General features: G+C 33.8%; 1 long non-coding RNA gene and 1 pseudogene across 4 annotated transcripts; one reads left to right on the top strand and one right to left on the bottom strand.

Moving 5' to 3' along the window:
- Positions 1–2,182: 2,182 nt before the first annotated feature.
- Positions 2,183–5,130, bottom strand: LOC112025037 (uncharacterized). 4 transcript variants are annotated; one of them, XR_010623868.1, is made up of 7 exons: positions 4,925–5,130; positions 4,424–4,775; positions 4,187–4,321; positions 3,974–4,035; positions 3,636–3,699; positions 2,832–2,978; positions 2,183–2,725 (listed from the first exon to the last, which is right to left on the bottom strand). It is a non-coding gene; the product is annotated as an uncharacterized LOC112025037 (long non-coding RNA). The 4 variants fall into 4 exon arrangements; XR_010623869.1 differs by lacking the exon at positions 2,832–2,978 and having other exon boundaries at positions 4,925–5,129; XR_002884213.2 differs by lacking the exon at positions 3,974–4,035 and having other exon boundaries at positions 4,925–5,129.
- A 68-nt stretch (positions 5,131–5,198) lies between these two features.
- LOC112025026 (ABC transporter A family member 7-like) lies at positions 5,199–22,045 on the top strand (annotated as a pseudogene).
- Positions 22,046–24,700: the final 2,655 nt, after the last annotated feature.

Genomic DNA, 24,700 nt, shown 5'->3' with positions numbered 1-24,700 from the left:
TTTAAGCTTAGTTTGGCTGTTGATGTAATGTTTATATCTGTGTATGTGTGTTTTGAATCTCTTATATTTTAAATGGGAAATCTTACACTATGTGATCTGAACTTCTGAAGCATATTTGTATATTAAATCGGTGTGTATGACTAAATTTTTTTACCCCATCTATGAAAATTAATTTTGAATAACATCATTAGAATTTTGTTAAGATGTTTCATTCCTAATTTCTTTGCCTTTTCGTTTGTGAGATTTTTGAGTTGCTAATCCCAATTCTTATCCTAGGTATTTTTTACAAATTTGACTTGGAAAATTATTTGCATTAAATCAAGTTAGCATAACTAAAAAGAGCTTGACCAATCGAAGTGCCAATTTATCCAAATTATCAAGGATCAGATTCTATTAATCTAGGCAAACCTAACCATGGCAGAGTAGGTTCAATCAAAGCTCATCTCTCTTTCCCCCTAATGTATATTTTGATTCCAAGGCTATTTTTTGTGGTCATGCTTCTAAAATCACCATTTGCGTACATTGCAGATGGAGAAGGTGTTCTTGATTTTGCCCAAAGTTTTCCTCATGTAAGATTTCACATTTTAGTTCGAATATAGCTATATCCATGCTTCTTTTCTTTGCTTTGAGAATGTTGCATGTGTGTCTTTTGAGATGAGAATGGTTAAGAGCAAGGTTTGGATTTGTTTTTTTATTTTTTTTTATTTTTTTATTTTTTAAATATTTTGGCATTGTCTAATTTAGCCAATTGAAGTTTGTGTAATCAATTGGAAGGTTGTTGGTTACTGAAAATGGATAAGAAGAAAAGTATAGAGATCTAAATTTGAAATTGTTAGATCTTTTGGGTTGTGTGTGTGTGTGTGTGCGTGTGCGTGTGCGTACACATGTGTGTGTGTGTCTGTTCAGATATGGGGATAGTGAAGGGTGAGTATTAAAATTTGGATTTGATTACTTTTGTTTTCTGACATTTTCTTATGTAAGCAAATGAAGCTTGTAAAATGAATTGGAAGTCTATTTGATAACTCAGAAAGGATAAGAAGAAAAGTATTAGCGATTTCAATTTTACAATTCTTAGATATTTTGGGTTATAAGTTTGTTTTTGGAGTTCAAATATTATCTTTCCCCTTTTGTTTCTATTTGCCTTATCATCTTCACCTATTTATTTATTTTTATACTTTTTATAATTTGTAATTAATTTTTTTATAAAGTATCGCATAAATATGTTTTGTTAATAGTTGTGCAAATGTGTTGTCCACAAATGTTTTTTTTCCACTTTTGTCTCTTTTTAAATTTCTTTATATCATTTTCAAATTTATTTTTCAATTTCATTCTTTTTTTTCAATGTTTTTCAATTTATATTTTTTTTTTTTTATTTTTGCCACAAAAAATAAAANCATAAGCTAATAGCTTCAAAATGTAAAGTAAAAAGCTCACTTTCTTTTCTATTTTTTATTTTCTAAATAGCCAAAATTACAGTAAAACACACACACATATAGATGTGATATATAAAAGACCCTGAAACAAACATTAGAAAAAAATTATATTCGGCCAAAGGAAACAATCACAACCTTATATATCATTATGTGATGTGCCATATATCAAAATTGTCTGTTCCTTTGGCTTCCTGATTATTGTTTACCATTCTTGTGGCTTGACAAGCAAGAAAGGAGCTTTAACTCCAAGAAGCACATTTTTCTAAAGAAGTCGCATTCACATAATTTCTTGCTTTAACAAAGAAGGCATAATTTCAACAAACCATGTAAGTTAAATTTCATTTCTCTATTTATCTTGGTGGCAAGAAATAAAAAGGAGTCAAAATTATGGTTGAACTGAGTTTAGATTGCAAAGTGAAATCTCATTTAAACATCTACCATATCATTTGTCTTAATGACAATTGTGAACCATGAAATTGCAATATTCCAAAGCCAAAATAGGCTTAAACCACAAGCAAGTATTATGTAGTTTCCTATAAAATGTAACGAATGAGGAAAAACCACACATTTGCACAACTATTAACAAAAACATATTTATGCGATATTCTTATATTAAACAAAATTTAATTACAAATTATAAAAAGTATAAAAATAAATAAATAGGTGAAAGATGATAAGGCAAATAGAAACAAAAGGGGAAAGATAATATTTGAACTCCAAAAACAAACTTATAACCCAAAATATCTAAGAATTGTAAAATTGAAATCGCTAATACTTTTCTTCTTATCCTTTCTGAGTTATCAAATAGACTTCCAATTCATTTTACAAGCTTCATTTGCTTACATAAGAAAATGTCAGAAAACAAAAGTAATCAAATCCAAATTTTAATACTCACCCTTCACTATCCCCATATCTGAACAGACACACACACACATGTGTACGCACACGCACACGCACACACACACACACACAACCCAAAAGATCTAACAATTTCAAATTTAGATCTCTATACTTTTCTTCTTATCCATTTTCAGTAACCAACAACCTTCCAATTGATTACACAAACTTCAATTGGCTAAATTAGACAATGCCAAAATATTTAAAAAATAAAAAAATAAAAAAAAAATAAAAAAACAAATCCAAACCTTGCTCTTAACCATTCTCATCTCAAAAGACACACATGCAACATTCTCAAAGCAAAGAAAAGAAGCATGGATATAGCTATATTCGAACTAAAATGTGAAATCTTACATGAGGAAAACTTTGGGCAAAATCAAGAACACCTTCTCCATCTGCAATGTACGCAAATGGTGATTTTAGAAGCATGACCACAAAAAATAGCCTTGGAATCAAAATATACATTAGGGGGAAAGAGAGATGAGCTTTGATTGAACCTACTCTGCCATGGTTAGGGTTTGCCTAGATTAATAGAATCTGATCCTTGATAATTTGGATAAATTGGCACTTCGATTGGTCAAGCTCTTTTTAGTTATGCTAACTTGATTTAATGCAAATAATTTTCCAAGTCAAATTTGTAAAAAATACCTAGGATAAGAATTGGGATTAGCAACTCAAAAATCTCACAAACGAAAAGGCAAAGAAATTAGGAATGAAACATCTTAACAAAATTCTAATGATGTTATTCAAAATTAATTTTCATAGATGGGGTAAAAAAATTTAGTCATACACACCGATTTAATATACAAATATGCTTCAGAAGTTCAGATCACATAGTGTAAGATTTCCCATTTAAAATATAAGAGATTCAAAACACACATACACAGATATAAACATTACATCAACAGCCAAACTAAGCTTAAAATAAATAATAATAGAACAAAATTGATCATCCTCCCAAAATTCCAAGAACTATGAAACTAACATTCCAGAATAACAAAAATATAGAGTTAAATAAGAGAGAGTGACAGAAGCGCATTTTTAGAAAGAAGAAAGATGAGATGAAATCCAAAACCCATGATGAAAATGAATCAAACAAGAAGAAAAGAGATTATTTTGAGTGACAATTAATTTGATTACAAATCACTGATCATGTTATGCCTAGAATTAATATATCAAATATTTACAAATAAATATATATATATATATATATTTACAAATAAATAAATAAATAAATAAATATATATATATATATATATATTCAAAGACCTAACATTTTTACCAAAAACACAAAGCATAACTTACCTTTGTGAGGATGATATCCAAAAGATTAGTCCCTACTTTTGAATCAAATAGCTTAGCTTGGTGGCTGCATATCAAATATAGCAAATTAGCACTTACAAAAAATTCGTTTAAACCAAAAAAAATAAAAAAGAGGAAGATTACAAACCCCATGACCAACCACATCACCACCACCATTACCAGAAACAAAAACAACAACAATTGATATATTCTTTTGGAACATTATAATTTGTATGGTTCTTTTAATTCTTTCTACCGGTAGGATCATTCATTTATGTGTATAGAGAGAAACATAATGCGCAAATTTTGCTTTGAAATTGATGGAAAAACAGCAACTTTACAATCGAATGGAGTAGGCAGCTTTTCTTTTTGGCAAAATTGGTTTTGTCTCTGGTGTATAGGTCTGTATCATCGGTCCAGTTTTTCCCGTTGTTAAAAAATAGAGAGAATGACATAGGATTAGGCAAAAATGGAACCAAATTATGATTAGTGAAACTTCAAAATGGAAATATTAGAGAGAGAGAGAGAGAGAGAGAGAGAGAGAGAGCACTTACCTATAGTGTGTTAGCCGAAAATACCAAAATGGAACCAAATTTCCTTTCTTTATGATCTGTTTCTCTCTCCCTCTTTCAATATCTTCTCACCTTAGAAAGGAGAAACCCACTTATACACAACTCCATACCCAGCAGCTAAAAGTTTACAAGAAAAGAAACCCAAAATACTCATATTAGCAAATGAAGAGAAAAAATCAAGGAAATCATAAAGAAGATAAATTTAGAGAATGTAAATACCCGTGGTATGAGTTGAGAGAAAAACCAAAGCCACAAACCAAACCTTTGATTCATAAAATAGTTGAAAAGCCCTCTCCGTACAAGTAGGCAAAGCCCTCTCTGCTCTTTCAACAAATAGAGTGCGAATCGGTGAGAGAAACTCAGAGTTATTTCAGCTCTGCTGTCACTGAGGAGGTCTCTCATCTTTCACCCCTCTCTGTTTGTCGCTCTCACCCACTCCCATCTCTGTTTCTTGTGTAAGTCGAAAATACCCAAAATGGAACCAAATCTCCTTTCTTTATCATAAACCTACTTAAAAAGCTAATGGCGCCCAAAATACCCACTTAAGATCAATATCATAAACCTAAAAGACCTGTATTAGCAAACAATCAAAGATTGAAACCCACAAGGAAATAAATACAAACACAAATCTTAAGAACACCAAAAAATAAAAATAAAAAATAGAGAGTAAATTTTGAAGAAATGGAGAAAAAAAATTAAATAAAAAAAAAAGATACTTACTGAAAAAATTAGTCAGTCTTTCTTCCCTTTTTTTTTTTTTTTGGGTTAGAAATTTGACTTGTGCCTGAGCTGATCTGATACGGAGAAAAGAGAGACCTTTCGCTGCCTGAAATGATAGAGAGAAAAGAGAGAGGGAAGAGATACGGAGAGTCGGGAGAGAGTTTCAGACCTTTTGCCTCTCTCCCTTTGTTATTGTTTTATTCAGCCAAACGCATCGTTTAGCCCTCCACAAACGGACAAAAACTTGACTAAATTAAAATTACTGTTCATAGAGATGAAACAGTGAGTTTTAGGCAGTGATTGAGGAAGCCAAAAATTCACTGTAAAGGCATTCACACTTTTTATATAGTTAGTAGAAATTTGTTCTCTTCATTTTTTTCCTTCCCCCCACTCCCCCACCCCTGCCCTAGATTCAAACCATTTGATAGAGACTTTTGTTGCAGTGAAATTTTGTTAATTAAATACGTGACCATAATCTAACAGTAATAGAAGTTATGGGAAGTGAATATTATACAATCCCTTAAATTGTTGTGAAATCCATCTTCATTAATGAAGTGACATAACAAAGCTATAAGCATAAATGATTGACATCTAGATTTATCCAATTCCAGAGGGAGAAGGTTAACCAATTACCCCGTGAATCATGCACAAGCCATGCCATTGTTTGTCACAACCTCCAAAAGATAACCCAGGAAGAGATAGAAACCTTGAAACACTTGCCATGCAAGGACTATATCTTGTTGTGCCTTGAAGGGAATGCTTTGGTATGCTTGGTCCCAATGGTGTAGGCAAAACCTCTTTTAACAATATGGTCAGTATACAAGGTTCTTTGTCTCTTCAAATAACGTACAAAGCTTTGGGAATTTGCATATTAGTTTTTATGTTGGTTGGAGTAGATAGAAAATGCTTTCAAAGGGGCTTCTTTTGAAGCATTTACCTTTATTGCATCATACCCAAAAATTATTTAATGTTGTGGATAGATTCAAAATATATAGTTTACCTTGACTAATTAGGAAGTAGCTTTACCCTTTATTTAAACTATAATTTGATTATTAGACACTCTTTGGCATTTAATTTATGTTTGCTTCTCCGTGATATACTATTGGATTTTATTCCAAAATGTCTCTCTTCATCGGGAAAATATTCTGGGTGTTTGTCACTTTTGTTAACGAAGTTCATTCATCTTTTGTGCTTTCTACATAATTTAGTAGTTAACACATCTGTTGACAGATGATTGGACATATAAAGCCAACCTCAGGCACTACATTTGTTCAAGGTCTTGATATACAAACACATATGGATGAAATATGCACCAGAATGGGTGTATGCCCACAGCATGAGTAAGCTAGATCATCCTCACATTCCCTTTGCTTTGAATTTGTAAGTCTATATATTTTCTTATATATTTTTTGTTCCTTGAATGACAACTTGCTTTGGAAAACACTAACAGGAAGTGAACATTTACTATTTCATGGAAGACTTAAAAAACTTAAGGGTTTCGCATTATTAACACAAGTGAGTCAATGTTGCTTTCACATTTAGTTTGTTGAATGAAGGTTCATTTGTATTTGAGAGCCACTGGTCCTTGCTTTTTTTTGGGGGGGGGGGGGGGGGGGGGGAGGGGGGTGGTGGGGCGGCCCCGGGGTGGGTGGTTGCATTGTGATTGGAATTTGAGTTTGGCCTTAGAAGTTTTGACCTACTATTATTTCATATAAAAACTCAAAGTAGGAAAATTGACTTGATATGTGATAATTGCTATAAATTTGAAGCGGGAATTTTAGAATTATCTAAAAGTTGGAAAGGAAAGAAAAGGGGGGGAAGGGGTGGCGAGGGATGTCACAGGTGCTAGTTCTAGGGTGCTATGCTAAGTATTTATGACATAAAATGAAGGTAATTTTGTGGACTATGTATGTGGCTGTGGCCAGTGTTTTGATAGCTTAGTTTTGTGCATGTGAGAGAGAGAGAGAGAGAGAGAGAGAGAGGGGAGTATTATGATAAAGCTATTATAATGCATTATTTCATTGGTCATCTTCAACATGACGTGTTTTGAGTTTTTCCTTTGCTCTATCTTCAAGCAGTAGAAGAGTCTCTTAAAAGTCTGAACCTATTTCATTGTTGACAAACAAGCTAGAGAATACAGTGGGGGTATGAAGAGGATGCTAAGTGTAGCCATTTCGTTAATTGGGGATCCCAAAGTATGTCTTAATTTTTGTTACAAATTACTTTGCTGCTTGATACTTTTTTGGATATTTTTCTTATTTATGGTGTAATCCTTGGGAATTCTACAAGGTTGTCTACATGTAGGAACCAAGTACTGGATTAGATCCAACTAACGGAACAACTTATGGAATGTTGTGAAGAACGCAAAGCAAGATTGGGAAATTATTTTAACAAGTTCTCTCTCTCCCCCAAAAAAAATATTTCCAATGTTGCATCATTTAGTCAACCTGGAACTGTAATTTTATATGCTTGTAGATGATTTAAAAAAAAAAAAAAAAACTATTGCCCTCCTTACCCTACTTTATGGTTCAATAACTCCATCATATCTACAATTGGCTTTCTAGATAATAGTATAAAGGCTTTATTATTGATTCTCAAAAATAAATAAATAAGGGCTTTAATATTTTCCCTCATACTTTCATTGATGAAGCTTATATACATGGTTTCAGCTCAAATAATGGAAGAGGCAAAGTTCCTATGTGACCGACAAGGATTTTTTGTTAATGGCAGCTTGCAATGCATAGGAAATCCAAAAGAGGTACCTTGATAATATAATTCATATTCAAAGAGATTTTTTTTTTTTTTTTTAAATTCTGAATTCTCTATTAAAGGGAAAGATGCAAATGATAAGAACTTAAGAATTCATGATATCTTTAGTAAAAGCATACAAGCTAACTAGATGCGCACTACTGAGTAAAAATTATGACTTTATTTGATTTGAATTAAATTATTAATGTTACTCAATAACACTTCATCACCTAGTATTCATTCTTTCATGAATATGTTGAATGTCAACACTAACACTCAAATTACTGTAAGGCACAAAATTCATGTATCAAGCTTATGGTTTTACAACACCAACATGTTATATTTACCTCTCAATGGGCACTAAGCACTATCCACGGGATGTAGTCATCTCCTATCTCTTAAACCCCTATTTTTTGGTAGGATTTGATCCTTTGTATATTCTTAGATTATAAAAGACTTTACCAATTAGGTTAGTAGACAGCCTCATCATTTTAACATTCAAATTCATTCTTGAAACTTTTTGTACCAGCAATGCAATTTAGCTTGCTCTTCTTTGTCTCATCTTGACTTTGAGTATCTTGCTATGGTGTGAAGTGTGAACCATCTTTGTCAAAGTTCAAGGACACTGACATCCCACCAACATCCAACTATTTAACGGTCTTTCTTATATTTCTTCCCCTATAAAAATGCAATTGAATAAGTTGATTCCTCACAACACTTCATAATTGGGATTCATATGGTGTTTGGCAACAGAAGGATAAATATGGAGGGTCTTATATGTTTACAACTACAATATCTTCGGATCGCAGAAAACAAATTATGACTTCTTTGGATCAAGAAAAAGAATTGGAGAACATAGTATAACGTTTTTTACCAAGTGCCAACAAGGTATACCATTTAAATAGAATCTATAAGTTTGAGAACATGGCGCTCCCTTCAGCTTCGTTAACAAGAAAACACAATCTTTGGGAACATTAAACCTGAAGAAATCAAGTAGGTCACCATCCAGAGTCCAAAATAGAGAGGTAATTTTGGCCTTATGATTTTCGTGCTCGAACCATGCCATAAAAGCTTCAAAATAAGCCACTGTCTTGACTAAACTAGACATGTCTAAATTAAAGCTCAGTTGTGAGGAATCCACTTATTCAATTGCATTTTTATTGGGGAAGAAATATAAGAAAGACAGTTAAACAGCTGTAGGTTGGTGGGATGCAGTGCGCTTGAACTTTGACAAAGATGGTTTGCGCTTCACAAAGATGGTTCGCGCTTCACACCATAGCATACTCAAAGTCAAGATGAGACAAAGAAGAGCAAGCTAAATTGCATTGCAGGTCCAAATAGTCTCAAGAGTGAATTTGAATGGTAAAATGATGAGACTGTCTACTAGCCTAACTGGTAAAGTCTTTTATAATCTAAAAATAGACTAGGGATCAAATCCTACCAACAATTAGGGGGTTTAAGAGATATGAGATGGCTTCATCCCATGGATAGTGCTGACTGCTTAGTGCCCATTTAGAGATAAATACAACATGTTGGTGTTGTAAAACCATAAGCTTGATACATGAATTTTTGCCATATAGTAATTTAAGTGTTAGTGTTGACATCCAACATATTCATGAAAGAATGAATACTAGGTGATGAAGTGTTATTGAGTAACATTAATAATCTAATACAAATCAAATAAAGTCAAAAAAATTTACTCAGTAGTGCACATTTAGTTAGCTTTTATGATTTTACTAAAGATATCATGAATTCTTAAGTTCTTGTCATATGCATCTTTCCATCTAATAGAAAATTCAGATTTTAAAAAAAGGCAATAGGAAAATCCATTAAGGACCACTAACTTAGTAATTATAATGCAAAAATATTCTATTTCTCTATGTCACTTCACCCTCCAAAAAATATCTCTATGAATTTGAATTATATCATCGAGGTACCTCTTTTGGATTTGCTATGCATTGAAAGCTGCCATTAACAAAAAATCCCAGTCTTTCACATAGGAACTCTGCCTCTTCCATTATTTGAGTTGACACTATGTATACAAGCTACATGAGTGAAAGTATGAGGGAAAACATTAAATCCCTTAGTTATTTTTTAGAATCAATAATAGAGCCTTTATGCTGTTTTCTAGTAAGACAAGTGTAGATATGATGAAGTCATGGAACCATATAGTAAGGCAGGGAGGGAAATAAGTTTTTTAATCATCTACAACCTATAAAAATGCAGTTCCAAGTTGTCTAAATGATCCAACATTAGAAATATTTTTTTGGGCGGAGAGAGAGAACATGTTAAAATAATTGCCTGATCTTGCTTTGCTTTCTTCACAACATTCCATAAGTTGTTCCTTGAAGTTGGATCTAATCTTGTACTTGGTTCCTCCATGTAGAAAACCTTGCAGAATTCTCTAGGATTACACCATAAATATTATAAAAAAAAAAAAAAAAAAAAAAAAAATCTAGCAACAAAGTAAATTGAAACAAAAATTAAGACATACTTTAGGGTCCCCAATTAACAAAATGGCTATACTTACACTCTATTTGTTTCAATAGAAAATATTGTGTAAAGATAGCTTTTCATATTTTCTAGTGTTTGGTAGCATCAAAATAAATGAGTCAAATGAAAACTATCTTTAATCAACATAAAAAGTGTGGCTTATTTTAAGAGATCGTTTTCCACTAATTTGTTTTGGAAAATAACTCTATCTCACAACAAGCTAAATACGAGAAGTTATGAGATTTTTTTTCAACTCATTAAAAGTTGCTACCAAACAAAAGAAAATGAGATAGCTTTATGGAAAATGACTCATTTTTTAGAAAATATCACTGCTGAAACAAACGGAGTGTTAGCATCCTCTTCGTACCCCCACTGTATTCTCTAACTTATTTGTCAACAACTCCTCCATGAAATAGGTTCAGACTCTTAAGAGACTCTTCTACTACTTGAAGATAGAGCAAAGGAATGGAAAACAAAACTCAAAACACATGTCGTGTTGAAGATGACAAGCAAACTGTAGCTTTATCATATTGCTCTCTCTCTCTCTCTCTCTCTCTCTCTCTCACACACACACACACACACACAAAGCTAAGCTAAGCTAAGCTATCTAAATATTGGACACATCCACATACACAATCCACAAAATTACCTTCATCTTATGTCATAAATATTGAACACATCTACTGCTTGAAGATAGAGCAAAGGAATGGACAACAAAACTCAAAACACATGTCATGTTGAAGATGACAAGTGAACTATAGCTTTATCATATTACTCTCTCTCTCTCTCTCTCTCTCTCTCACACACACGTGCACACGTGCGCGCGCGCACACACACACACAAAGCCAAGCTAAGCTATCTAAACATTGGACACATCCACATACACAATCCACAAAATTACCTTCATCTTATGTCATAAATACTTAGCATAGCACACTGGAACTAGCACTTGTGGCATCCCCCTCCCCCCTTCTTTTCTTTCCAACTTTTAGATAATTCTAAAATTCTAGTTTCAAATTTATAGCAATTATCATATACCAAGTCAATTTCCATATATTGAGCTTTTATATGTAATAACAGTATGTTAAAATATGTAAGGCCACACTTAAATGCCAATCAAGGTTTTGAAACCTAGACCAGACCGTACAGTCCGACTTGGTTAACCGGAAACCGCTTCTTGAGACGGTTCTTTAACTTCCAAAACCCGTTCTACACAAAAAAACCAATGGACCGTGTGAACCTCAGTTGAACCGCCCGGGTTTAAGAACCATGAACGGGTCTCACGGTTTAGGCCTAAGCTCTTTTAAAAGAAAAAAAGAAGAAGAAGAAGATGAAAGATGACACCGAGAACAAGGATTAAAAGAAAGGACCCAGTTGTTTTGCTGTAGAGTAGACTCTTTGCTGGCTGTTGATGGCTACAATTGACTGGCAAAAGCTGAAAGGATTCCGTGCGGCTGGCAAAAACTGAAAAACTGAGATTTGAACTAGCCTAACTTTGGGTGTTTCAAGAGAGAAAAGAAGGATTTGAGAAGAGGATGTTAACAAGAGAAGAGATAAAAGTGAGATTTGAAAGCTCTGGATACCAGATAGTGGACTTGTGGTTGTGAATTTTTGGGATATTTTTTTTTTTTTAAACTTAAAGTTTGCACGGCACACGAGATTGAAAAAGAAGTTCTGGACCTCCTCACCTCCTACGTGTTGTTGACTTGTTTCTTAGTTAATTTAGCTATTAGTCTAATTCTTAAATCTACAAAGTACGAACCCACCAATTCGTACATTAATTTATTAAATTTATTTATTGCTTTACACTATAAGATTGTCTAATAAATGAAGATTTACACTATAAGATTAAACAAATACACACAATATTATATACATCTATAACAAAAAAGATATATAACATTATACACGCTAATGTCCACCACCATTCAAGTTATTGCTCTTTTTAAAAAAAATAATAATTTCATGGGAAAATGTCAACTAATTTTTTATTGGGTTTCATAAATTAATTTAATGTGAAATTTCTATTAGATCTCTATATTTATTTGGATTTTTTTAATGCAATTTTTCAATTTTTACTAATTTAATATATTTATTTATATTTTAAATAATTATTAAATTAATTATGACGTCATCACAGTTCGATCTCTGTCCAACCTCAAAAACCTTAAACCTCATCTTTTTACGGTTTATTAAACGGTCCAGGTTTCAAAACTTTGATGCCAATCACAATACACCTCTCCCTCCCAAACAAGGACCTATGGCTCTCAAATAAAAATGTACCTTCATTCAACAAACTGAGTGTGAAAGCAACATTGACTCACTTGTGTTAATGCAAAACCTTTAAGGTTCTTAAGTCTTCCATTAAAAAGTAATTGTTCCCTTCCTATTACTATTTCCCAAAGCAAACTGTCATCCGAGGAACAAAAAATATATAAGAAAATATACAAACTCACAAATTCAAAGCAGAGGGAACAAGAGGATGATCTAGCTTACTCATGTTGTGGGCATACACCAATGCTGGTGCATATTTCATCCATATGTGTTCGTGTATCAAGACCTTGAACAAATGAAGTGCCTAAGGTTGGCTTTGTAAGTCCAATCATCTATCAACAAATGTGTTAACTACTAAATATTGTAAAAAGCACAAAAGATGAATTAACTTGCTTAACAAAAGTGACAAAAACCCAGAATATCTTCCCGATGAAGAAAGACATTTTGGAATCAAGTCCAATAGAATATCACGGAGAAGCCAATATAAAGTAAATGCCAAAGAGTGTCCAATAATCAAATTGCAGTTTAAACAAAGGCTATTGCTACTGGCTAATGTTGGTATTGCCTAATGTGATAATAAAACCATCAAATGTGAGAAAAAAAAAGGGAACCATGGAATGTGATAAAAGTACAGTCACATGTGATGTTGGTACTACCCAATGTGACAATGGAATTGTCAAATGTGAGAAAAAAATTAAAGTACCACTAAATGTGACAAAGGTACAGTCAAATGTGATGTTGCTACTACCTAATGTGACAATGGAACCATTAAATGTGAGAAAACATAAGAGAACCATTCAATGTGACAAAAGTACAATCACATGTGAAGTTGAGACTGCAAAATGTAAGAATAAAATTGTTAAATGTGATGTTTTAGTAACCTAGTATAGTAGATTGCCTACTAGTGGGTATCATACCTCCCAAAAAAAGGGAGGTAACATAAAATTATGCCTTTAATATATAGACTATGTGAATATAAGTTTGATTTGTATTAAAACTGGTAGAATTTTTGTGTTGTGTTTGGTAGAATTTTACCAAGGGAATTGTAGAATTATTGACTTTTTTTTTTCTTTGGCTACCCATAATTTGTGTCATGCTCACTATGATAGAATTAATATGATCTTTATTCACACAACTTGAGCTTTTTTTAGAAATAACATTAGTTAGATAAGAATTGAAGGAAAATGAATGCCAGAGTTGGAGGTTATTAATTACATTTTGTTTTTTGGATTTGCTTTTAGAATTACAAGAGCTTCATTTTAAACACAATAGGTGTGAGTGTTTCCGTCAAAGTGGTTTAGGAAACTCTCTAATTGTTTGATATTTAATGCATGTTCTTGAAAAGAGTTTACAAGTTTTTCTGTCGGTGAGTCTTGAAAATGTCTCAATTATACTAGAATTGCATTTAGACAGACCATGGCATTAGTTATAGGCTCTGGAGAATTAAGTATAGCAGTTGAGCACAAATGAGGAGTTTGAGTGATTGCTAATTCGATACTATTCTCCTCAAATTCAGTTGCACTGAATGAAACTTCTCTAGCCATATTCTGTGTTTCAATTGATTACAATTTTTTTTTTTAATATTTATATTTGAATGGTATCTTGCATAATTATTACATATACTCATATAGTATATCATTAATGTTTTCTCCTATTTATAAACATTTCATGCATCCATGAAAAATATCTAAGCTAACTATTATGAAAAGATTATTTAAAATAAATTTTCAAACTACCAGAATTGTTTTTTTTTAAAATGTGTCTATGACAAAAACAAATTAACAAAAATATTTTTTAAACCCATATTTAATAATTTTTCCATGCATCGCATGATGCATTGCATGGGTTAATTACTATTAAATATGGGTTTTACGTGCAAACCAACACTGAAAACCATTTTTGGCATATTTTTCAAAATGCTACCAAACAATTGAAAATATTTTCCTTTTCAAAAAATATTTTCACTTGGAAAACATTTTACATCAAGCCAAACATAGACATCGTGTCAAATGCTAGAAATGATTTCTTGTGCATTTTCATGTACACACCCTAACATTGCAAAATAAAAACATTTTCAATAAAATATTTTGCATTACATTTGAAAACATTTTACTCCAAAACAAACAAAGCGTTTTTATATACACTATCGTTTTATTATAAATAATTTTTTTTTTAAAAGAACCTTGTTTGGTTTGAGTGATTTTCATTACTCATCACTTAGTTTTCATAACTCATAACTCATTTTTTATAGGACCCACATCAATTAGTGTTGTTTGGCTTGATTTTCTTTCTCATTTTTCATCACCCGTAACCAGGGGCAGAGCTAGGGGGGGTTGAGGGGGGCACTTGCCCCCCTAGCCCCACCCAAAAAATCTATTAATATTTCTTCTATTATATTATAAAATACAATAAATGCAGTTAAAAATTATATAAATAAATGGTTAATAAATAGGATGGTTTTTTAAACCAAAACCAAAACCCTCCTATATAACATTTTTATAATTACAATTTCAAAATGATTTTTTATGTAAATAAACCTCTAATAGATAAATAATATAATGAATATGTTATTTTATTTTGAATTTTCTTGTATTCAAATATTGCTTAATATACACATGAATGAATTGTTATTTTGCAAATTGATCTCAAATACTATATATGTGTGTGTGTGTTTGTGTGTGTTCCCTTGCATGTGCATCAATTTGATATCACCCCCCCCCCCCCCCCCCCCCCCCCCCCCCCCCCCTCCCCAGTCAAATTCTGGCTCCGCCAATACCTGTAACTCAAAAAAGCGAGTTAGATTGATTGAAATGAGAACAACTTTTACTTGTTTCCGAATCATGGAAACAGAATTACAATGGCAAATTTGCAATTTTGTTCTACTAATGTGTCCCTGCAAAGCATTTATGCCCACCAACAGCTACAACACTGTTCTCACTCACTCTCACTTTCCCCTACAATTTGTATTCAGCCTCCATTGTTCTGTGTTTCCGAAAAAAAGTGAGCTGAACTTCTCTTAAATCTCTTCTCTTGCACCCCATTTTCTTCAGAGAAAGCTCTTGGGTTTCCGCTGCTTCTGTTGTGAAGCCGTTGGGGGAATAAACGTGTAGCTATTTCTCTGGAAGCTGTTAGAACTTAGAAGAGTGAGGGAAACTTTTTCTTGGTGGAACTGGGAAACATTTGGCACTCATAAGTCGCAATGCACAGAAAAGACCAACACTAGAATGACTTGCATCATTAGCTTATATATGGCTATCCTTGCGTGGGATTCATCAAGTGGCAGAGCCATTGGGAGGATCTTTGTTTTTTCAATAAACTAAATAGCATTACTTATAGAGAGTTCAAATTAGTAAAATTATTAAAGCTCCACAATTTGTCACACGAAGAGGAAAGGGGTGGTAACTGAAAGTCGTTCAGTGCACTGGCGGTTAACGAAGAGACAGAAGCAGAGTGAGAAGAAGAGAAGAGAGGGGCAAAGATAGAGAGGCGGAGACAGAGGGGCAGAGATGAAGTTGTGAAGTGGACAGAGTGGAGAGAGAGAAAAGCTGATATTATGACAAGGTTTTGTTTATTGCTGAGTATTTTCTTGGGTCTTATAAAAAATAAATGTCATATTTGAATGATATCTTGAATAATTGCTAACAATTTATAATATATTATTAACTCATTTCTTATTTATATGCATTTCAATTATTCTTAATAAATAATATAAAACAAAGGTTTGAATCAATCCTTTAAATTACCAAAAATAAAATGCAATAAAAAAAAAATAGTAAAATATATATTTTTTTAATTTATTTTTAATAGCTTTCTCGTGCATCACCCAAGTTAGCAACTAGTAACATGAAAAAATGGTAATTTCACCAACGCATACAACCAATTAAGTTTAACCATGTGTAATACAAAGGTGGCACACATGGTGACACATGTTCTCCACAATTGAGCCTAAATTCAGCCACATGGAAGGTTCCATTCCCATCTCCTTTGGTTACAGTGGCGGTGCCACGTTTAGGCTAGGTGTTCCCAGGAACAGCCTGACCTAAAAAAAAAAATTATATATAATAATTAAAAAATTTTATTTGTTTACCCTTAAAAAAAATTAGGAACACTCTCAACCAAAATTAGGAACACCCTCAAAAGGAAAAAAAAAAAAAAATTATTTGTTCTACTTTCAAGCAAAAAAAGAAAAAAAAAAAAAAACCCAAATAAAATTTCTTGTTAGGACATATATGGATCATGTTGGGAACATATGTCACTATTTTATGTAGTTGACTAATCCTTTGACAAAACACATTTTACTTGTGTTTGGGTAGATGTAGGATGTGTCTGATACTTTAAGGAACAAGAGTTCAAATCTAATATTGAAGCCACGCAAATCTGTTCAAGAAACAAGTGAAGAAGTGCTGATTTTTTAAAGCTCAATAGCTGCTCGACACCTTTCGACAGCTAGGCTATCTATCAAGCTCTTTAGCTGTTTCTTATCGCAATTTTGACACCTCTCGACAGCTAGGTGGATCGATCGAGAAAGCTCCTATCCCCTCGACACCTCCTCGATTGATTTAGAATTACTGAGCTATACGAAATTCAGATTTTCAGATATGATTTTCGGCTCATGCTAACATGTATGTGTAGGGTTTCTTTTCTCACAACCCTACACCTATATAAGGCTTATTTTAGAGGCCGTCACATAAGAGAATACAAGGATAACATATGCAAAAAGTGATCGATGCCTTATTCTCTCTGAAAGAAGTTACTGTGTCTTTTGCGCCTTAGGGTTTTGTAATCAAGTGCTTCTTAATCTTCATTGTTGATGAAGTGAAGAACTTTGCAGCTAACAATCTTCTTCAAGTTGGTGTGTTAGTCATGTACTAGGAGCCATGCATCATTGGTTAGTCACATACTGGGATCTGTGCAACAAAAAGGGTAGCATTCATATATTGAAGAGTTCAGAAGTTTTGAAGTAGTAGAAGGTTTCTGTTATAAGTTCATCTAAAAGGATTGTAGAGTCTAGGGACAAAAAGTGATCGATGCCTTATTCTATCTGAAAGAAGTTACTGCGTCTTTTGCACCTTGGGGTTTTGTAACCAAGTATTTCTTGATCTTCATTGTTGATGAAGTGAAGAACTTTGCAACTAATAATCTTCTTCAAGTTGGTGTGTTAGTCATGTACTGGGAGCCGTGCATCATTGGTTAGTCACATATTGGGATCCGTACAACAAAAAGGGTAGCGTTCATATATTGAAGAGTTCATAGGTTCTGAGGCGGTAGAAGGTTTCTGCTATAAATTCATCTACAGGGATTGTAGAGTCTAGGGACAAAAGTTTTGTACTAGATTTGAAACTTCTCTATTCTATAGTAGATTGCTTTTCGAGAAGGTTTCCCCCTAGGTTTTTTACTGTGAAAATAGTTTGTTTCATTGGTTTTCCTAGGTCATCATATCTTGTCTTATTTATTTTTCCACTGCATGATTTTGACATGATATTGATGTTTGTTTGTTTTAACAAGTTTGATTCATAATAAATCTAATTAATAACTTGGATTAAAAACTTGTTAATTCTATTAACCAGAGTCTAAATTACCCAACAACTTTGAACTAAAATCTTTAAAAAAAAAAAAAAAATTGTAACAAAACAAGCCCACTAGAGAAAAAAAGTCCAACATCAATCCTAAACAATAGATTACAAACCTAATCTAAAGAAGAAAAAAAAAATACAAGGTAAAGCAAACCCAACATGGTAGCAAACCCACGGATTCTCAAAAAAATAAAAAAAAAAAAAAAAAAAAAAAAAAAAAAAAAAATAAAAAAATAAAAAAAAAAAAAAACCAAAACCGAATATACTTATATACCCGATTACAACCTAACCTAAAGAAACCAGAGCATGGGTTTCTCTCATATAAGAACCTCATGTCCTCTGCAAAAGTGACTCAGCAACGCTACAACAGCCACACCTAGAGTAGTTGATGGCGAGATTGGAGATTCCCTTGCCCAAATTGGAGATTGGCGACGGCAAGATCGGCATAAGAACTTCAAGCAACATCAAGGTATTTCAGTTCTCTCTCTTTTCTTTATCTCATCTCTACTCCGAGCCTCTAACTGAGAGCAGTATTCTCTCTCTCTTTTTCTTTATCTCATAGTCTGCCTTGTGACTATTTTTTTGATAATATAGTGTATTGACTTAGACTTAGACTGACTGACTATTTTTCTGTCTTTTGAAATCTCTCTTTTTCTTTGCTTTGACTTAGACTTGGGCTTTCCTCTGGTTCTCTTTTGGCTAAATTGGCTTTTTGTGTAAGTGTATATATGTAACTATGTAAGTGTGTATTTGTGTTGACTGTTGATTGGCTATTGTCTCTTGAGTGGGGGACGGGGGTGGGGCCATGGCATTGGATTGAGGTAATGGTCCTAGTCCACTTAAAAGCAACACCCAGAACAACACATTATTAAAAGACAAAAAAAAATAATGAAAAAATGTATTTGTATTCTTTACAATGTGCAAAGCCAACTAAATAGTGAGGCGTGTGCTAGATTGATAGTGGTTAGTAAAAAAATAATAATGAAACAATTAGACAAAAATAATTAATAATTTTATTAATATTTCAAATGAACTTATAATTTATTCTTTATTCTTTTGCTAGTTATTATTGACAAATATTTGATAAAGAAATCACATATCTTAGATTAATTTTTTGTGTAAGATTCATCTTCATCTTCTAAGCAGATTTATGTTAACTTTAACTTAAAAAATCTTCGTTCAGATATGAATTTGTGTGTTTTTGGTTGTTGTTGGCGTCAATATATGAATTTCTTTTTTTATTATATTTTGTAATTTATCATTCTTAAGGAACACCCTAGAAAAAATTCTAGCCAAAACTGGGAATTAAGCCCATTTTTCAAGCAATATAATTAGTAGGCACAGTTTCAAAAGTATATATTTTAATAACATCTCGAGTCACAAAGACTCGATTTTGGGCTATAAATTGAGTCTCAAAGAATTGGTTTTCATGGTTTGATCACGTCTGATGTGGCATTTTTTTCACGTGACGTCCACCTGAAAATCGAGTCTTAGAGACTCAATTTATAACCGAAAAAGAAAATTTAAGTCTAATAAGTCTCTCATGTACGCTTATTTCCAGAAATACCCAAAAAAAAAATTTACACCTTCTTTTCCTCTCTCCCCACTCTCTATTTTGTTCTCTCCTTTCTCTGTCTCAGTCTATCTCTCTCAGATCGACGTGGAGGGTGTGGGTTTGTGGGAATCGGCGTGGTGAAGGGTGTGGGTTCGTGGATATCAGCATCTGTGGTGGACATCGACGTTTGTGGCCGAGGTTAAGGTGTGGGTCATAGTGGTTGCTGGGCTATGGAATCAATGAATCGGTGGTTAGTTTATGGAAATAGGTGGCTGGGTTGTGGAGTGGGTGACTGGGTTGTGGAATCAATGACTAGGTTATGGGAAACGGTGAGTGGGCTGTGTGTTGAGTTTTGGTGGGTCATTAGGTGGTGGAGTTCGATCAGTTAGTCCGATCTGTTTGGGTTTATGGGTATGGACTTGGTAATGGTCGCGATGTTGTTGTTGGATTTTAGGTGGTGGTGGTGGTGGCGGCTATGTTGTGCTGTGCTATGAATTTCAAGCTCAGTTTTCAGACAAAATAGAAAAACCCAGAAGAATTGTTTCATTGTTGAATAAATAGCGAATGTGTGTTTCTGGGATTGTTGTGATGGGATTGTTGTGTTTTTGGGATTTCTTAAATTTTTTTTTTTTTTTTTTTTAAAACCTAATCTAAAGAAAGAAAGAAAGAAAGAAAAAAAAGAAAAAAAAAAAAAAAAGGTAAAGCAAACCCAACATGGTAGCAAACCCACGGATTCTAAAAAATAAAAAAATAAAATAAAATAAAAAACCAAAACCCAATATACTTATATACCCGATTACAACCTAACCTAAAGAAACCAGAGCATGGGTTTCTCTCATATAAGAACCTCAGGTCCTCTGCAAAAGAGACTCAGCAATGCTGCAACAACCACACCTACAGCAGTCGATGGCTAGATTAGAGATTCCTTTGCCCAGATCGGAGATTGGCGACGGCAAGATCGGCATAAGAACTTCAGGCAACATCAAGGTATTTCAGTTCTCTCTCTTTTCTTTATCTCATCTCTACTCTGAGCCTCTAACTGAGAGCAGCGTTCTCTCTCTCTCTTTTTCTTTATCTCATAGTCTACCTTGTGACTATTTTTTTGATAATGCAGTGTATTGACTTAGACTTAGACTTACTGACTATTTTTTTGTCTTTTGAAATCTCTCTTTTTCTTTGCTCTGACTTAGACTTGGGCTTTCCTCTGGTTCTCTTTTGGCTAAATTGGCTTTTTGTGTAAGTGTATATATGTAAATATGTAAGTGTGTATTTGTGTTGACTGTTGATTGGCTATTATCTCTTGAGTGGGGGATGGGGGTGGGGTCGTGGCATTGGATTGAGGTAATGGTCCTGGTCCACTTAAAAGCAACACCCAGAACAACACATTATTAAAAGACAAAAAAAAAAAAAAAATTGTATTTGTATTCTTTACATTGTGCAAAGCCAACTAAATAGTGAGGCGTGTGCTAGATTGCTAGTGGTTAGTAAAAAAAAATAATTAAACAATTAAACAAAAATAATTAATAATTTTATTAATATTTCAAATGAACTTATAATTTAGGCGAAAAGCCACTTTTAGTTCCTACATTTTCAAGGGATTCCCATTTTAGTCCCTACATTTTATTTTTACCGCTTTTAGTTCCTATCTTGAAAAACGCTTTTCGCTTTGGTCCCTGTCGTTACATCAGAAATGGAAAAAGCTGACGTGGCAAACAGTAGGAATAAATAATGGTAAATTAATGCCCACGTGGCTTAAATTAATAATAAAAAATATTTTTTGGCATTAAAAAATGCCAAGTCAGCATCTAAATTAAAAAAAAAATTAATTTTTTAATTTTAACTAAATAAAAAAAATTAAAAACAGAATTAAAAAGTAAAATTACATGAATTGAGATCTAAGTGTGTCTTAAACAAGAACAACAAGAACACATACTCAAATCCAAGAACACAAACCTAGAAATCAGCCTTGCCGCTTCACGAGTAAACCCAAACAATCAGTGCTCTTGTTCTCGTCTGTGGCGTTTAAGAGAGAAGAAAGCACTAGAGAATATATTGACAAAAATTTTGAACTAGAAAATTTAAACTTGTGTGGGTCCACTGGGCAGGCTAGCACGTATGAATTAAAGGCAGGTGACTCTTTTTCTTTTCTCTGTGTGTACTCACAAATAGAAATTCAAAGCACCAGATGGGTCTAAGCTGGCTCGAGTTGATAGTCCCTCGCAATGGGTCTTGGTCAAAGGAGTGGTGTGGAGTGGTCAGATCTGCGCCAAAGCTTGGTCCAGTGATGGCGCACGAGGTGAAGGCTTCCAGCGGTGCAGCATTGACAAAGATTGGGCTCGAGGGTCGATGGAGATGGTTTGGTGTCGCGATTGGAACAGGTCAACAGATGGTGATCTAAAGGCTGGACCGTCGTCATCGTGGTGTTGGATGGCAAAACTTGAAATTGCCGTTGGGTCCGTTACTGGTGATGGAGGTTAACAGCGGCACTGACTTCTTATGGGTCTGATCTGCTTGTGTGGATTATGGGTATTCCTAATAAGGGTTTTCTTTATGGCAGATGGCTTTTGTGTTGGTATTGTGGTTTGATGGGATGAGAAAACGAGAGAGAAGAAAACGAGAACATTAATTCATGTTCTTGGTCAAAACTGTGGTGTTTAAGAGAGAAGAAAACGAGAACAAGAGCACTGATTGTCTGGGTTTACTCGTCGAAGCAGCAAGGCTGATTTCTGGGTCTATGTTCTTGGATTTGAGTTTGTGTTCTTGTTGTTCTTGTTTAAGACACATTTAGATCTCAATTCATGTAATTTTTAGTTTTTAATTCTGTTTTTAATTTTTTTATTTAGTTAAAATTAAAAAATTAATCTTTTTAATTTAGATGCTAACTTGGAATTTTTTGATGCCGAAAAATATTTTTTATTATTAATTTAAGCCACGTGGGCATTAATTTACTATTATTTATTCCAACCGTTTGCCACGTCAGCTTTTTTCGTTTCTAATGTAACAGCAGGGACCAAAATGAAAAGCGTTTTTCAGGATAGGGACTAAAAATGGTAAAAATAAAATGTAGGGACTAAAATGGGAATCGCTTAGAAATGTAGGGACTAAAATTGGCTTTTCGCCTATAATTTATTGTTTATTCTTTTGCTAGTTATTATTGACAAATATTTGATAAAGAAATCACATATCTAAGATTAATTTTTTGTGTAAGATTCATCTTCATCTTCTAAGCAAATTTGTGTTAACTTTACCTTAGAAAATCTTCGTTCATATATGAATTTGCGTGTTTTTGGTTGTTGTTGGCATCAATATATGAATTTCTTTTTTTATTATATTGTGTAATTTATCATTCTTAAGGAACACCCCAGAAAAAATTCCGGCCAAAATTGGGAATTAAGCCTGTAGGGTCAGTTTTTGTAGCCCAAGCCCAAAAGGTATGGGTTAAAGGCCCAATGAACCCAGGACAATGAATTTGTAGAGAGTGGGCGAAAGAGCTGGACTGGTTATGAATTAAACAATGGTTGGCTAAGATACTTAAGGTTGCGATAACATGAAATAATGCTTGAAAAATTCCACGAATGAATGTCCGAAGAGATGTTTTATTGAATGAACAGTAATTACAACATTCAGAGTTACAGTAAAGCTTTTCTTTCCTCTCTCTTGCCTTTTTTCTGATCCTCATTATCAGGGACCTTTCTTCTTTATATAGCACCCTTCCCCATCATCTCCATCGTCCACCTGTTCTTCATCTGTGTATCTACTTAAGTGCATGTCACGTCATATGTCTACTTTAGTTCTTTGTGAGTGGCTGTGAGTGGTGGTAGCTGAGGTTACACTATTCAGGGGTCTTCTCCACATAAATGCGGCCAGAAAAGCTGTTGCAGTGCATTAAATACGGTAGTAGCAACTTTTCCTTTAGATATTTCTTCATTCTTATCATCTCCAGACATACCTAGGGCTTATCATAATCACTAGGCTTGCTAGGAAAATCATTTGGACCGTCCACATGTTTGATTGATCAAGGATATTCGTATCTGAGGGAGAAGACCTCTTCGGACCACAATAACCTCTTCGGAAGGAAGGTTACCTCCTCGGACTACAACCTTCCTTCATTTCTGGGCTTCCTGCCTTTAGATGGGCTCCCCCATCCAATTATTGCTCTTCGGAAATACATACTCCTCAACATGGTGCCCCAGGCCCACTCAGTAGTTTTGGGTTTTTACCCCCCCCACAAAGCCCATTTTTCAAACAATATAATTAGTAGTCATGGTTTCAAAAGTATATATTTTAATAACATCTCGAGTCTGAAAGACTCGATTTTGGGCTATAAATTGAGTCTCAAAGACTCAATTTTCATGGTTTGATCACGTCTGATGTGGCATTTTTTTCACGTGGCATCCACTTGAAAATCGAGTCTTAGAGACTCAATTTATAAGCCAAAAAAAAATTTAAGTCTAATAAGTCTCTCATGTATGCTTATTCCCAAAAATACCCAAAAAAAATTTTTACAACTTCTCTTCCTCTCTCCCCACTCTTGTTTTGTTCTCTCCTTTCTCAGTCTCGGTCCATCTCTCTCAGATCGATGTGGAGGGTGTGGGTTTGTGGGAATCGGCGTGGTGGAGGGTGTGGGTTTGTGGAGATCAGCGTCTGTGGTGGACATCAACGTTTGTGGTCGAGGTTGAGGTGTGGGTCACGGTGGTTGCTGGGCTGTGGAATCAATGAATCGGTGGTTGGGTTGTGGAGTCGGTGACTAGGTTGTGGAATCGGTGATTGGGTTGTGGGAAACGATGAGTGGGCTGTGTGGGTTTGAGTTTTGGTGGGTCATTAGGTGGTGGAGTTAGGTCAGTTAGTTCGGTCTGTTTGGGTTTTTGGGTATGGATTTGGTAGTGGTGGCGGTGTTGTTGTTGGATTTTAGGTGGTGGTGGCGGCTATGCTGTGTTGTGCTGTGAATTTCAAGTTGAGTTTTTAGACAAAATAGAAAAACCCAGAAAATTTGTTTCATTGTTGAATAAATAGCAAATGTGTGTTTCTGGGATTGTTGTGTTTTTGGGATTTCTTAATTTTTTTTTTTTTTTTTTTTTATTTCTAGGAATGGCTTGTACATGAGAGACTTAGACTAAAATTTTTTTTGGCTTA

The sequence above is a fragment of the Quercus suber genome, unplaced genomic scaffold (genome assembly GCF_002906115.3).
Source record: "Quercus suber isolate HL8 unplaced genomic scaffold, Cork oak 2.0 scaffold_375, whole genome shotgun sequence".
In the NCBI taxonomy this organism is placed as follows: domain Eukaryota; kingdom Viridiplantae; phylum Streptophyta; class Magnoliopsida; order Fagales; family Fagaceae; genus Quercus; species Quercus suber.
Note: the sequence above shows the minus strand (reverse complement) of the source record. Positions and strands in the feature narration are given on the sequence as shown.